The sequence below is a fragment of the Sesamum indicum genome, linkage group LG8 (genome assembly GCF_000512975.1).
Source record: "Sesamum indicum cultivar Zhongzhi No. 13 linkage group LG8, S_indicum_v1.0, whole genome shotgun sequence".
NCBI lineage: Eukaryota > Viridiplantae > Streptophyta > Magnoliopsida > Lamiales > Pedaliaceae > Sesamum > Sesamum indicum.
In genome coordinates, this window is record NC_026152.1 from 7,598,568 (window position 1) to 7,614,223 (window position 15,656).

At 37.4% G+C, this 15,656-nt stretch overlaps 1 pseudogene; it reads left to right on the plus strand.

Annotated features, from left to right (window-relative positions):
* Nucleotides 8,193-10,459, plus strand: LOC110012420 (annotated as a pseudogene).

Below are 15,656 nucleotides of genomic sequence, written 5' to 3' on the forward strand. Positions count from 1 at the left end.
TAAGCCTTAGGCATATCCAATTTTAAAATAAGATTCCCTTTGCTATGACTCATGTCAAGATGATGTGTCATTTCTTAGGCTAGAAGGATATTGTCGGCAATGAGCCTACCAGGTACAAAGCCACTCTGAGATGGGGAAATAAGGTCAGGAAGAGCTTGGGAGATTTTAGTGTAGAGAAGCTTGGACAAGATCTTATTGGTAACATTGCAGAGGGAGATAGGTCTGAACTCAGACCAGGATTGGGGTGATTCATTCTTAGGGATAAGAATGATAGATGTGGCAGAGAAGCTTCTGGGCATTGGGGTGCCCCTAAAAAAATCCATGACAGCTACATGGACATCCTCTGCGATAGTATTCCAGCACGCTTGAAAGAATGCTGAAGAGAATCCATCAGGCCCGGCTACACTGTCTTTATTAATAGAAAAGACAACCTCTTTGATATCATCATGGGAGGGTGGCTGACAGAGGTTAGAGAGCACATCTTGATGAATTTGAGGAAATTGGAATGGAAAATCATGAGGAAGAGAGGTGGCAGAGGTATCACTTAAGAGACTTTCAAAGAAGTGAACCGCAGAATCCTTAATTTGAGCAGAGTCAGTGATTTCTTATTGATTGTCCATCACTCTAGAGATTCTGGATTTCAACCTTTTCTTCTTGACAGAGGCGTGAAAGAATTTGGTGTTCCTTTCTCCGGCGTCAAGCCATTTGCAGTTGCTTTTCTGCCTCCAAAACTCAGACTCAAGTTTTAAAGCATGGACCAGAGCAGCATTTTGTCTGTTAAGGTTGGTCAAATTGGCTTCGGAAGGCAGCCTATCAAATTGTTTCTCAGCTTCATTAGCAGCAGCCTTGGCTTGGTCCACCAGAGAGAAGATATTGCCAAAAGTATCCTTATTCCACTGCTTTAGGTGATCCTTCAGCCTATATAGCTTTTGTTGCAGCCTATACATACCATATCCCTGGATTGGGGCACCCCAGGATTGTTTGACCATGTCATGGAAGTTGTGGTGCATAATCCACATATGCTGAAATCTGAAAGAGGATGGGACTTTGTCCTCTGTCCTAGTGGCAGTAATTAACAGAGGGTGGTGATCTGACAGTCTTCTAGGGAGATGTGAAACTCTGGTGGAATTGAATAAATCAGCCCATTCTTGAGAATATAAGACTCTATCTAAGCGCCTCCAAACCCTTTTGTTAGTCCACGTGAAGGGCTCCCCTTCAAATCCTGCATCAGTTAATCCACTATCCATGACCATATCATTAAAGTCCTCAATAGAGCCCAAACTACTGATAGTGCCTCCTTGATTTTCATGGGTATGAAGCATAGTGTTGAAATCTCCTCCAACAATCCAAGGTACCTTGTTGAGGGACAGTCTTTTAAGCTCTTCCCACAAGGCTCTCCTGGGATTCCTATAACATTTGGCATATATAAAACTACAAAAAATGTCCTCTTGAAGAAGTATAGAACATATTTTAACATGAAGCAGTTGATTAGTGTTCTGAACTACCTGAACATCAAAACCAACCTGAGCAAGACACCAAATTTTGTTAGAAATGTTAGAGAAGACGGAATGAAAATCAAACCTTTGAATGAAAGAAGCGTCTTCAATGTGAATAAAAGGTTCCAACAAAACCAAAATATGAGGTCTATGAGTTAAAAGCATGTCAAAGAGAATTTTTTGTTTATCAATCTTACCAATACCACGAACATTCCAAATCATAATTTTGGTCATTTAAAATTGTAGAGAGGAAGAGAAACAGACCTGGTGTACCTTTTAGGGAGGGTCCTAGTAGTACTGTTACCTTTGTTGTTTTTTCTTTTGCCTCCACCTTTGCCTGTTTTAAGAGAGTTATCTTCCATGGAGTTGTTTCTCTTTAACTTGTTAGACATAGTAGAGTCTTCCAAAATGTGCTCCTGGAGGTTAGCTTCCAGTGCTGTATCATTGGCCATTTGATAGATCTCCTGTTCTCTTGCTTGTACTTGTGGCTGGAGCTCAGTGTCAAGCTCCAGAAGTGAGTCACTGTCATCCAGACTTTGAAATCTGTTGTAGATTGGTGTGACTGTCTCCTCTATGTCACTACTTTCTTTCGTGTCTTGGGCTTCACTTTCACTAGTTTCCTGGGTAGCTTGAATCTCAATGATATCCATCTCAAAAAAGAGCTTATTTCTTTATTTTTTATTGCTACATTCTCCTCTTAAAAGGATTCTAGTTCCTGTTGCTTTTGTTGAAGTGCTACCCTTGTCACCACTTTTTGGGGTCTTCTTAGCTTTTCCTCTGGCTTTCAGCTTGCTTGTGGAACTAATTTCATGGCTTTCAGCATTCCAATCCTTGTCCAATAATTCTGTGTTGTCCATCTTTAAGTTCCCCTGTTTTCCATGGCTGTGAATCTATTCCGCACCATTGTCATTCTCCTGTTGATCTTTGTCCCCCTTTTCTGGCTCGTCAGCTATTGAACGTTCCACTTCTTCAGCGGGAAGTGGTGCTTTGCTTCCTTCCGAATTTTGATCGGCAGTAGGATGGCCTACTGACACAGTCATCTTTGTACCTCTATCACGGGCTTGTTTTGTCTCAATTCCTGCAAATTGTCGATGCCTAGGGTTGATCTTATTACGGGGTGGGGGTTTTGGGGCATTACCTTTCGAAAAATAATCAGAATCCTTATGTCCCACATGCTTGCACAGAGAACAATATTCAGATAGATATTCAAAAACAACTTTCTGTACTATGGTAACACCATTAATATGCAAGTCAAATTCTTCAATGATAGGTTTTAACAGGTCTATTTCCACACAGACTCTGGCTTGTGATAGTTTAGACTTGTTAAGAGTTAAAGCATCAATTTGTAAAGGTGAACCAACCATGCTAGCGACAGAAAAAAGAGCTTCCTTACGAAATAAATGAGCAGGGAGTTTAGGAAAGCAAACCCAAATAGGAACGACAGATGATTCTTGCGTCGGAGTAAATGTAGGCGTCCATTTGAAAATTCTCATTGGGAAGCCTTGAAGAAACCAAATGCGCCGTAGCCACAGGCGGTAGTAGTCTGACTCGCATGAAAGGGAGATAAGAGTGTGTTTGGAGTTGATCATGCTGACTGTAAACGCGCCTTGAATGCCCAATCTAGCAATAAGCTGATGCATTTGACTGTAAGGGGGTGCTCCATGTGAGAATTTTCCAACAAGGGAAAATCGAAAGGGGGCTGCGAGCTCCTCCATCTCAGTATCTGCGAATGAAAGGGTGGGTCGGCCTTGGTTAACGGACTTGATACCGAGTGATTGGGGATTATGATCGGCCAGAAAAAATTTTCTGAGATCGGAGGGATGTTGATGGATACTCCGATTCCCTGTCGAATTAGTAACAGCTTCAGCAAATGATTTAACAAGAGGAGCTGATTTCTGCTGCTCGATCTGTTTCTGAAATTTCTGAGTTGACTCGTCAGAGTTGGAACCGGACTCATCCAAGTTGGCTACTAAAGTCTCCATCGGCGTCGTGGTTCCGTTGGTGGAAGCTGATTGGAGGGGCTGGTCGGCCATGGAAAGGCGAGTCCACCAGTCGTTCTCCGGTAGTCAGCTCCCGTCGGACGGCGGAGAAGGGATGCGCAACAGGCGACGTTTGGGAATTACGTGATCTACGCAATGGCTTGATGGAAATTGATGGGAGGTGGCTCGTTCGACTCGCACGAAGAAGACGAGTCAATTGGTGGTGGTCCGCGATCGGGAGGCGCTCCGGTGACGGAGAATCGGCGACGGGAAGGTTCCACGGTTAAGGAGAAAGCCCAACCTCTCTCGTTGATGAAACCCAAAATTGATTTGTGGGAAATGTTCGCCTCGTGATGGGGATTCAGATGGTATGAGCTTCGGACGGTGTCTCGTCGAAACGTCGCCGGAATTTGAGAAAGACGGTGGCGAGTCGAAAAAGGGGCGAAAAATCGCGACCTTCAGCTGACGATTGGCGGCGCGTCAGGGCCAAATTCCGATCACGCGCAGCACGGCTGGATAGATCGTCGGACGGCGGTTCTGAATCTGTTGCACGTGGTGAATTCCGGCGGCTGGCCAGCGGCGGCAGAGCTCCGGCGGAAACGGTGGCAAGTGTCGGCGGCGAGGTGGAAGATCCCCCAGCTCAGTCTTTCTCCTCCCTCAGCTCAGTCTTCCTCCTCCCTCCCTCAGCTCAGTCTTCCGTGGCGCCTGATCATTGCCTTATATCTCCTTCCCCGAACGTCCTTGGAATGACTTCATACTTGGAGGATGGCATCCCAACACATCAAGGAAGTTCCTCTATGAACAGTATTGCAATCCTCAATCGGTAAGAGTCTCTGCTCGAAGGCCGTTTGCGCAACTGTGTGCCTGTCGGCATCCCCTAGCCGCCCGCACGTCCTGTGCAAGTCACTACCAACCGTCTTGCCCAAGGAACGACCAGTAACACGTGGGGAGGGTGCAAGGGAGAGAGAAAAAGAGTGAGAAATTAAGAGAGAGAGAGAGAGTGGTGGGGATGGAGGGGGCAGGTGGGGCTGTGGCGGTCGTGGGGGTAGGGGGAGATAAATACATAGATAGATAGATAGATAGATAGATAGATAGTGAGAGAGAGAGAGAGAGAACACTACAAAAAGGGTGAGATTAGGGGCGGGTTTATGACGGTTATTTTTTTTCTTTGGAATGGTTTGAAAGTGACTGAATTAATTTTGACCGGTTTTTAGAATGATTTTAGAATGGTTGGAACTTTGTCTTGGCGTTACAAATATTTAGGAACAATTCATGCATGACCGTTCCCATTTGGGACGGGCAATGTAACATGATGTGGAAAATCGTTCCTAATATTAAATTTGTCTTAAAATTTTTATTTTTTTTAATTGTAACGATTATATTATTTATGTTGGATTACTTTTGGAATGGTCTTTGTAATACGCGTGTCTGAATTTTGAAACTGTTTTTATTTGTATTGGTGATAAATATAGGAACGGTCTTTGGAATGATTTTTGTCAATCTTTCTAATAGTATTAGGCACAGTTATATTTTTATTTGGAATAGTTTTCTGTAACGGGTTTAGGAACAATCTGTCTTATTTAAGAACATATATGTAAAATTATTTTAGTAATGGTATTAGGAATGGTCTTTCTTAGTTTCGAACACGTACTTAAAACTGAAATAGCAATGGTATTAAGAACGGTGAGTCACTATTTAGGAACACGTATTTGATATAGTTTTAGCAATGGTATTTGGAACGGCCAATGCAGTTTAGGAACATGTGTTTTGAACTGTTTTAGTAATGGTATTAGGAATGGTCATTTATTTAGATCTGTAACATTTTCTTTACAATAACTAAAATCATTCCTTGTTTTTTAATTTTATAATTTATTTATATTTTATAATGTATCCATATATTTAATAAATTTTAATAAATAAATATATCTATATATTTTAATAAATTTTATATATAATTAAATTAATTTAATTAATTGAATAAATATGAAATAATGGAATGTATTAAACATTATAAAATATGAATAATTAAGGAAAAATATTATATTATTATGAAAAATGAGGGAATAGACTATTTCGATACCTATTCTCTGGTAGTTCCACTGACTACAATTTGGGTGCTTATAGCACTTGCTTCGGTGTATAATCTCCCGATTCATTAGATGGATGTGATGACAGCCTTCTTGTATGGTGAACTCGAGAAGCAAATATACATGGATCAGCCTAAGGGATTTGTAGCTCAGAGTAGCAAGCGCAAAGTTTGTAAATTTGTTAAGTCTCACTATAAACTTAAACAAGCACCCAAACATTGGCATGAAAAGTTTGATAAAAATATTCTTGTGTTTGACTTCACCGTAAATAAGAATGATAAATGTATATACTTTAAAGTTAAAGGAGATAAAATAATTACTTTATGCCTGTATGTAGACGATATTCTGTTAATAGGATCATGTCTAGAAATTATCACTGAAACCAAGTCATTTTCGAAAAGTAAGCTCGAAATGAAGGATATGGGTGAAGTTGATGTAATTCTTGGCATCAAGTTGATTTGTTCAACTGATAGGATAACCATTTCTCTGTCTCACTATGTTGAGAAGATAATTGAGAAATTTGATTACAAAAAGTTGAGTTCAAATCTATGGATTTGTGGGGGATTATTGTAATTTTAATTAATTACATGAATAAATTCATAGATTAGGTGAGAAAAAAGAGAAGAAGTATTTGTCTCACATAGGAGAATGATAGAAAAATGATGAAAATTGATAAGTATATAAGGCGATGTGGGGGTTAGTGTGGTACACTCATATTTTTTAATCCCACAAAGGAAGTTTATTGAAACAATAAACTCCTTATATTAAGTTTAAAAATTTTAGTTTGAAGTGTTATGAAACTAAAGTGAACATAAAGGTACCCCACAAGCGGCACTGCTTGCTTGCCCTACCCCGCCCCACCTTGGCTTTGAGCTCCAAGCGTTTGGGTGAATGTCTCAATCTCAAGATATATCTTTTTGCAGCAAAAACGATTTGCATTTAACTGAACATAAACCAAAAGTAACAGTCAAATATTTTAAATTTGCATTTAAAATGGTTGACTGATTTAAAACATTTGACTGACAGGTGATAACTCTGCAATTATCATGATTTTATAGCGATTTAATCTTTCTTTTGAAGCCAAAATATTCCTAATTATGTGATTTTATTGCATATTCAGCAAAAAAGAAAGATTACAAGGAAATTTCTACAGTATTGACAAAGCGTGCCCACGCTTAGTGGAGTAGTCAACTCGGGATAAGGATAAGCACGAGCGATTTCCGCAAGAGATAAAGGAATCAAGTGTTTAGATTTAGAAAGGATTCTTTAAAGCTTATCTCTTGTAATTTATTTACCTTTTTAGAGTTTATCACGTATCTATCCACCCACTACGTCTAGATTCGTAGGAGACTTTTATTATAAATTGGGGAAATCTCTTCATTTGAAGGGATTCGTTTTCATTTATTTAGAACTCCATAGAATTCTTGTTCATCTTTTCTCTTTTATTTTTATTTTACAGCCGAAATTAATGAAATTTCACTTTTTAGTGTGTTCTTCCATTAATATGTCCGGATAAATTCCTTATTTCCTGGTTAAGGTATGATGATTGTTTGATTTCCATTATGTTGTCAGATCTAATCTGCGTTCTACACTTGTCAAACAAATATTCATGTTATTCTCTAGGCTTTAATTACAAACGTCTGATTTATGAATGATTCGGTCGGTTGTTCATTATCAAGAAGGTTTGCTTAGCTAATTGGACTTTATAAATCCGTGTAATTGTTTATTTAGTTCAATACTTAGTGGCAACGTAGCATGATTAGTTATGTCACAGTATTTAATTATGTTATGGGGAATACATGATCTAGTTTAAACGAATTGTCCTCGTAGGAGTTTGTTGATTAGAATCAGACCTTTATAATTCTTAATGCTGTTAATAGATTAAATCTTGTGGACGTTCTCAAGGTTGTCTGTTAATTAGAGATCTAGCCAACGGTCGTACTTTGGCTAACGAAAAGGTAAGGAAAAGTGAGGTTGTTAGGTCGTACCAACGACCATAACTGGTTTATTTGTCCATACATGTGTTATTCTTGCATCAATGATCAACTCACAAGAATCAAGCATAATCCTAGCCTTAACCGGGAAATCTCTCTCTCATATCTCTATCAGGTATTTTTAATTATTTAGTTTTTGATCACTTCTATTTATCACAACCTTCCCCCCATTATTTTCTATTTTCTCAAAGAAATTAACTTAAAACCAATCCCTGTGGATCGACCCTACTCCCACTTTCACAAGTGTAGTAGGAATTATTTTTGGTGACTTCGACACTCATCAAATTTTGGCGCCGTTGCCGGGGATTGGCGTTTTTAAGTATATTTCTTTATTTTTTTTATTACTTAATTTTATCACCATTGATGCCAAGGTCTTCTCGTACAGGTAAATTGGTATACGACCCAGAAATCGAAAAGACCGCACGAAGACTTCATCGGGAAACTAAGCAACAATCGGAAGGAACATCCGCTCCATACGAAGACGAAGAAGACATAACTTTGGAGTTTGAGAAATCCCTAAGCGAATCCGAAGAAGAGATAATGGCTTTGATTCCTGAAAGATCGATCAATGACATAATCCCTAAGCGAATCCGAAGAAGAGATAATGGCTTTGATTCCTGAAAGATCGATCAATGACATGACGTCGATCTGAACCAACAACCACTGTGCATTGAGTACCCTGATTTAGAGGTAGACTTTGAACTGAAATCTGGATTAATTCATTTACTTCCCACTTTCCGTGGCCTCGCAGGTGAAGATCCACATAAGCATCTAAATGAATTCCATGTGGTATGCTCCGGAATGCGCCCACAAGGCATAAGCGCAAGTCAAATCAAATTGAGAGCGTTCCCCTTCTCTCTTGCCGACCAAGCGAAGGATTGGCTGTACTTTCTACCTTCAGGATCAATTACAAGATGGAATGATCTCAAGAGGCAGTTTCTTGAGAAATATTTCCCTGCCTCAAGAGCCACAACGATCCGGAAGGAGATCAGCGGGATTCGACAATTCGCGGGAGAAAGTCTTTTCGAATATTGGGAAAGATTCAATCGGCTAGTGGAAAGTTTCCCCCATCATCAAATCCCGAACCACTTGTTGATCCAGTATTTCTATGAAGGTCTATCAAATATGGATAGGAAACTAATAGATGCGGCAAGTGGCGGAGAATTGTTCAACAAAACCCCCACCGAGGCGCGTAAACTAATCTCGATCATGGCGTCCAACACGCAATAATTTGGGGTTAGACACGATGATCCACCTAGGAAAAGCAACGAGGTAAGTAATCTTGAAGAACGTTTAAATCAACTCACCACTGTTGTTGAAAAAGTTGTTGCAGATACTTATCAACAAGTCAAAGCGTGTGGTATCTGCACCTTAACGGGGCACGCTACCAACATGTGCCCAACTCTTCAAGAATCAACTACCGAACATGCCGACGCCGTAGGAGGATTCGCCGGATAACAACAGAGAAGATATGATCCTTTCTCCAACACATACAACCCCGGATGGAGGGACCACCCGAATCTGAATTACGGCAACCAACACTTTCAAAAACCCCAATACCGACCACCTCCACAGCCTAACCCCACGCCGAACACATCTCTCGAAGACATGATGAAAGCACTAGTGACCAACACACAACAATTCCAACAACAGACCCAACAATTCCAGCAACAGACCCAGGCGAGCTTCCAACAATTTCAACAACAGACTCAGGCGAGCATTCAAAATCTAGAATCTCAAATCAGTCAGCTGGCATCGTCTATTGGTAAGCTAGAGTCTCAAAGTAAGCTACCTTCTCAATCTGTCATTAACCCTAGACAAAATGTTAGTGCTATAACGCTTCGTAGTGGAAAAGAATTGTAGGAACATGTGAACGAAGATGACACCAAACGTGGGCTCGGTGTGAAAGAAAGCCGAAAAAAGAAATTGAGGTCCAACAAGAACAAACCAAACAAGAAGTGGACCATCCGCAGCCTTTGGTAACTAGACCACCATTCCCAGAGAGATTCACCAAAGCGAAGAAGGAAGAGGAGGAAAAAGAGATCCTTGAAACGTTCCGCAAAGTGGAGGTAAACATCCCGCTGCTCGATGCCATCAAGCAAATACCCCGATACGCGAAATTTCTCAAAGAATTGTGCACTAGCAAGGGTAAACTCAAGGGAAACGAACGGGTAAGTATGGGGGAGAACGTCTCCGCAATTCTCCAACGAAAATTACCCCCAAAATGCAATGATCCAGGTACGTTTTCTATCCCTTGCAAAATTGGAAAAATTGGAATAGAAAAAGCAATGTGTGATTTAGGTGCCTCTATCAATATTATGTCTCTTACTATATATGAATCTTTGAATGTTGGCCCATTGAAAGAAACGGGTGTCATTCTTCAACTTGCCGATCGTTCTGTAGTTTACCCCGAAGGAGTTCTTGAGGATGTACTTGTGCAAGTTAATTTGATTTTTCTTTCTGCTGATTTTTATGTGCTTGATATGAGGGGGGATATTTCTCCCAATTCTACATCCATCTTACTAGGAAGACCATTCCTTAAAACCCCAAAAACCAAAATTGATGTTGATGCCGGAATTCTTTCTATGGAATTTGATAATGAGGTTATGAGTTTTAAAATTGATGGTGCCATGAAATATTCTAATGATGTGCCTTCTATTTTTCTCATTGATTCTATTGATCTTTTATTGCCAAAAAATGCCATGTTCAATGGTAGAGGAGTATTCAAGACAACAATTGCCAAAAGATCGAGTCGTAGAACTTACAAGAAAAAAGTCTTTCATGACAAAATAAGTTCAAGGAAGAAATCATCCATGGACTGCCAAGTTCCCCTAAATCCACACCATCACCAGGTGCATTACATAGAAGAAGTGGATTTAGAGTGTCCAACTTATTCAAGTTGAGGCACAGCAATGTCTAGCCAAAGACATTAAAGAAAAGCGCTGCATGGGAGGCAACCCATGAATTTCTATCCCTTCTCTTTTTCATTTCATTTTATTTTAGTTTTAGTTTTTTTATTCAAGCTTTGCGATGCGTGCCATGCTTAATTAAACATCCAAATCTGTTTGGACGCTCAAATTGGACAGATTTGAAGTTTTCACTAAGCGTGCCCACGCTTAGTCGATCTTTCAAAACTTTTTAACTCACTTCACCAAAACAGATTTGGAGCTTCCACTAAGCGTGCCCACGCTTAGTCGATCTTTTAAAACTGTTTTAACTCACTTCACCAAAATAGATTTGGAGTTTCCACTAAGCGTGCCCACGCTTAATCGCACTTCGTAGGCTGTTATTTCACTTCATTTACCTTCATTTATTTTTTTTTATTATTATTTTTTTATTTTTATTTATATTTATAAAAAATCAAAAATTCAAAAAATCAAAATGATGAAGGAAATCAGTCAAAATCTTTCCACTTCTATTCATATATTTTACCAAGATTTTCTCTAACTTCATTTTTATCTTCATTAACTCTCTCTCTCACTTTCTCTCGCAGCAATTTCACCTACCACCAAGATCTCTCTTCCTCTCAATCCATATGAAGTTGTCGCCACCATCTGCCACCAGCCCAACCACGCCATGACTCTTCGCGGCATGCACTCAGGGACGCTTCCTTAAACTCTCTCTCATTTTAATTTTTAATCCTTGAGTTGCATGTCAATGTCCACATTGCGGACAATGTGAATTTTAAGTGTGGGGGTGTGGTTCTTGAGCTTATACATGATAATTTTTGTTGATATGATTGGCGGTAGATGAATTTTCTTTGTGCCTAGCGAAAATTTTTGCTTTTTCTTTTTCAAGTTGACTTGAAAAGAGAAACTTTTTGGCAAATTTTGGTGGAAAAACTTTGGCATGATAAAACCCTTTCAATTTAGACTAATCTTGGCTTGATGATGTTATGTGTAAAACGAATGCATTTTTTATGTTTGAGGATAATTCACTAGTTGAAAGCTTGTTTTTACCAAAATGACTTGAGTTAAAATCTTCTGATGTAGGATTAGTGGATTAAAACATACCTCGTGAGATTTTGTGCTTGATATGTCCATAAAAAAAAAAAAAAATCTTCATTCTTTCTTGAGAGAATAACACTTCTATGGTTTTGTCTTCCTAGAACTTGCCTTGAACCACATCGAGGCCACACAAGTGTGCATTTATCTGGATATGATAACGGCATTAGAAACCACTTTTAGCCTTCTTTAACCACCCAACACATTTTAACTTTAGAGAACCCCTTTGAACCTTTCGACCTATTTTGTTGAATAACCCGTCATATACGAACCTATCCCGTAGTTTGTTTAAAATCTTGATTTTGATCCCTCTAAAAACTATTAGAGCATCAAGGGAAATGGGTTTATGTTCAAAAGAACAAGTTCTCAAAATGGAAGATTTTCAAAATCTTTGTGATTTACATGCTTAAAAGATGTATCTCAAAATGAGTGTGGGGGTTCCAAAATTATGTTCTTCTTTACTTTGTGGGAACCGAAATCAATTTTCTTGGTCTATGCCTCTCACAAAAAAAATGGAGAGGAGAAAGAGAAAACAAAAAAAAAAGAGAGAAAAAAATATATATGAACTCTCCAAAAGGAATAAGAAAGGCATAGTTCAAGAAATTGTCGAAAGATATTGAAGGGAGATGAGTAAACTTTGAGAGCTTCGAATTATTGTTTACTCAAATTTTTTTTGGTGCTCTAATTAGTTTCTTGGAATTTAACCTCATTATCCTTTTACCCTACCCTAAACCAAAGCCCCATTACAACCAAAATTAAAGACCTTCTGATCCATATATGTGTATATTTCAAAAGTGATGGAGATATGATGTATAGGCAAGCCTATGGTGAAGCATTGTCATAGTAAGTGTCGAGAGATACAGTTGAGCCATACATATACTTGAGAGAATGGAAAATGGAGAGAAAATAGTCCACTAGTTTTATGCGATTGATTTTGATAATGGTCATCACGTGAAAACTTGTTTGATACATGTTGAATTATCTCCTTCATAAAGTATGTCATTTACTTTGCACATGATTACAAATTGCCTTAAGTAGTTTAAAATTTGGGATGAATTTTTGAATGCATCTTGATTTTGCTTGAGGACAAGCAAATAGTTAAGTGTGGGGGTATTTGATAACTCTGCAATTATCATGATTTTATAGCGATTTAATCTTTCTTTTGAAGCCAAAATATTCCTAATTATGTGATTTTATTGCATATTCAGCAAAAAAGGAAGATTACAAGGAAATTTCTACAGAATTGACAAAGCGTGCCCACGCTTAGTGGAGTAGTCAACTCGGGATAAGGATAAGCACGAGCGATTTCCGCAAGAGATAAAGGAATCAAGTGTTTAGATTTAGAAAAGATTCTTTAAAGCTTATCTCTTGTAATTTATTTACCTTTTTAGAGTTTATCACGTATCTATCCACCCACTACGTCTAGATTCGTAGGAGAGTTTTATTATAAATAGGGGGGATTTCTTCATTTGAAGGGATTCGTTTTCATTTATTTAGAACTCCATAGAATTCTTGTTCATCTTTTCTCTTTTATTTTTATTTTACAGCCGGAATTAATGGAATTTCACTTTTTAGTGTGTTCTTCCATTAATATGTCCGGCTAAATTCCTTATTTCCTGGTTAAGGTATGATGATTGCTTGATTCCCATTATGTTGTCAGATCTAATCTGCGTTCTACACTTGTCAAACAAATATTCATGTTATTCTCTAGGCTTTAATTACAAACGTCTGATTTATGAATGACTCGGCCGGTTGTTCATTATCAAGAAGGTTTGCTTAGCTAATTGGACTTTATAAATCCGTGTAATTGTTTATTTAGTTCAATACTTAGTGGCAACGTAGCATGATTAGTTATATCACAGTATTTAATTATGTTATGGGGAATACATGATCTAGTTTAAACGAATTGTCCTCGTAGGAGTTTGTTGATTAGAATCAGGACTTTCTAATTCTTAATGCTGTTAATAGATTAAATCTTGTGGACGTTCTTAAGGTTGTCTGTTAATTAGAGATCTAGCCAACGGTCGTACTTTGGCTAACGAAAAGGTAAGGAAAAGTGAGGTTGTTAGGTCGTACCAACGACCATAACTGGTTTATTTGTCCATACATGTGTTATTCTTGCATCAATGATCAACTCACAAGAATCAAGCATAATCCTAGCCTTAACCGGGAAATCTCTCTCTCATATCTCTATCAGGTAATTTTAATTATTTAGTTTTTTATCACTTCTATTTATCACAATCTTCTCCATTATTTTTCATTTTTCTAAAAGAAATTAACTTAAAACCAATCCCTGTGGATCGACCCTACTCCCACTTTCACAAGTGTAGTAGGAATTATTTTTTGTGACTTCGACACTCATCAACAGGTTTGTAATCGCCGGCCGTTACTAGCCTTTTCCGGTGGTTTTGGTTAGAAGGTTAATAGCCTCTAGCGATTTCAACTAGAGGCTTTATATCTGATTTAATTGCATGATATTAATGATGCGTTTTGAAGGCCTATATAAGGTTGACTTCATCTCAGTTCTATAACATACAGAACAAACCCCTTTACAAATTCTCTCTTCTCTCTCGAGCTCTCTCTTTTGGCCTCCCTCAAATTTTTTCAGATTTGAGCTTAAGTTTCATAACAAGGCTTCTGAGTGTTTGATTGAGGTGTTCTTTAGTATAGTACTAAATTGAAAGAACTGCAACCGTTTTATCTTGAAAGAAACTACGTTGTACCTGGTGCACTATTGATACGAGGCGTATATTTTTTTCAAGGCGAGCAGTGCATTATGCGATTCGGTTATTCTTATGATTACCATTCGATTGAGAGTTGTTACGATACAATTCTCGTTGTAAATTTTCTATTTAATTTTCTCGTAAACAACGTACCTAACTATTATATTATTTAGTTCCAATATGGATGTTATTTCTTATGATTTCTAAATCCAATTGTTAATTTCAAAACGTTATTTTTATCACACAAAATTAAAAGTGGATTTTCCAACATAAAAATATATTTAATAACTTTTAAAGTTTCGGAAAAGAATTTTTAGAATGAATATGTTCGAGGTCATAGGTTCGAGTCCCATACGTATTGTTATTTTCTTATTATATATAATTAACGTATTATAGTTTATCTATTATTTTTAATCATTTCGATATATTTATTGAATTGATATATTGCTAAAAAAAACACTTATTTATGTAATGTACAACAAGTGCGGCGAAGGATTACTTTAAGTAGAGTGGAAGAAAATTCTTGCAAATCACAAAATTCGGATCTCCGTTAATTCATCGTTAATTATTTTAGTTATTTTTAGTTAAAAAAGTAACGGTAAATTACTACGACCTCTGTTAAGGTTTGGCATAATTATAAATACTCTCTATTGTTTAAAAAATTATAAATAGAACTACAAGTAGATGCCGGGGTTGGACCCTAAGATTGCAGTACACAGGCTAGGGCATATTTTGATGTTTAATAAAATTATGTAATTTTTGGATGGATGTATGAAATTGTCAGCTTTGCATAATATTGTATTTTTTTTAAAAAAAAAATTAAGAATTTATAAAAAAAAAAATGAACGGGATTAATGAAAAAAATTTAAAAATTATAAAAATATTTTCTACTTAATCCAAAAAATTAGAAATAAATAAATTTTTAATTTTTAATCTACAAAGGCATTGTTGTTAGTTCACCACAGAAAAAGGATGGAAACCTAACAGATTGGGTTAAATGTTAGACGGCCGTTAAAATCAGGGATTATTGGTAATTTTTCAAACAACAATAGGTATTTATAATTATGTCAAATCTTAGGGGATGTCTTTCTATTTTATCCCAAAAGTAAAAAATCATAACAAATACTAATTAATTATGGATCTACAATGGCTGCTCAGCATTCTTTTTATAGGCGAAATTATCAAAATATTAGCTATAACTAATAGTCATTGCAAATATTTGATCATAATTAAAACCATAATGAATGCGATTTTTCATAATTTTTAAATAATAGTGATTTATAACATTACAAATATTTCGTTCTTTTCCAAATTTTTCTATATATTAACTATTGGAAGAGGAAAAGGAAAATTTTATATTCTTTATTAAACGC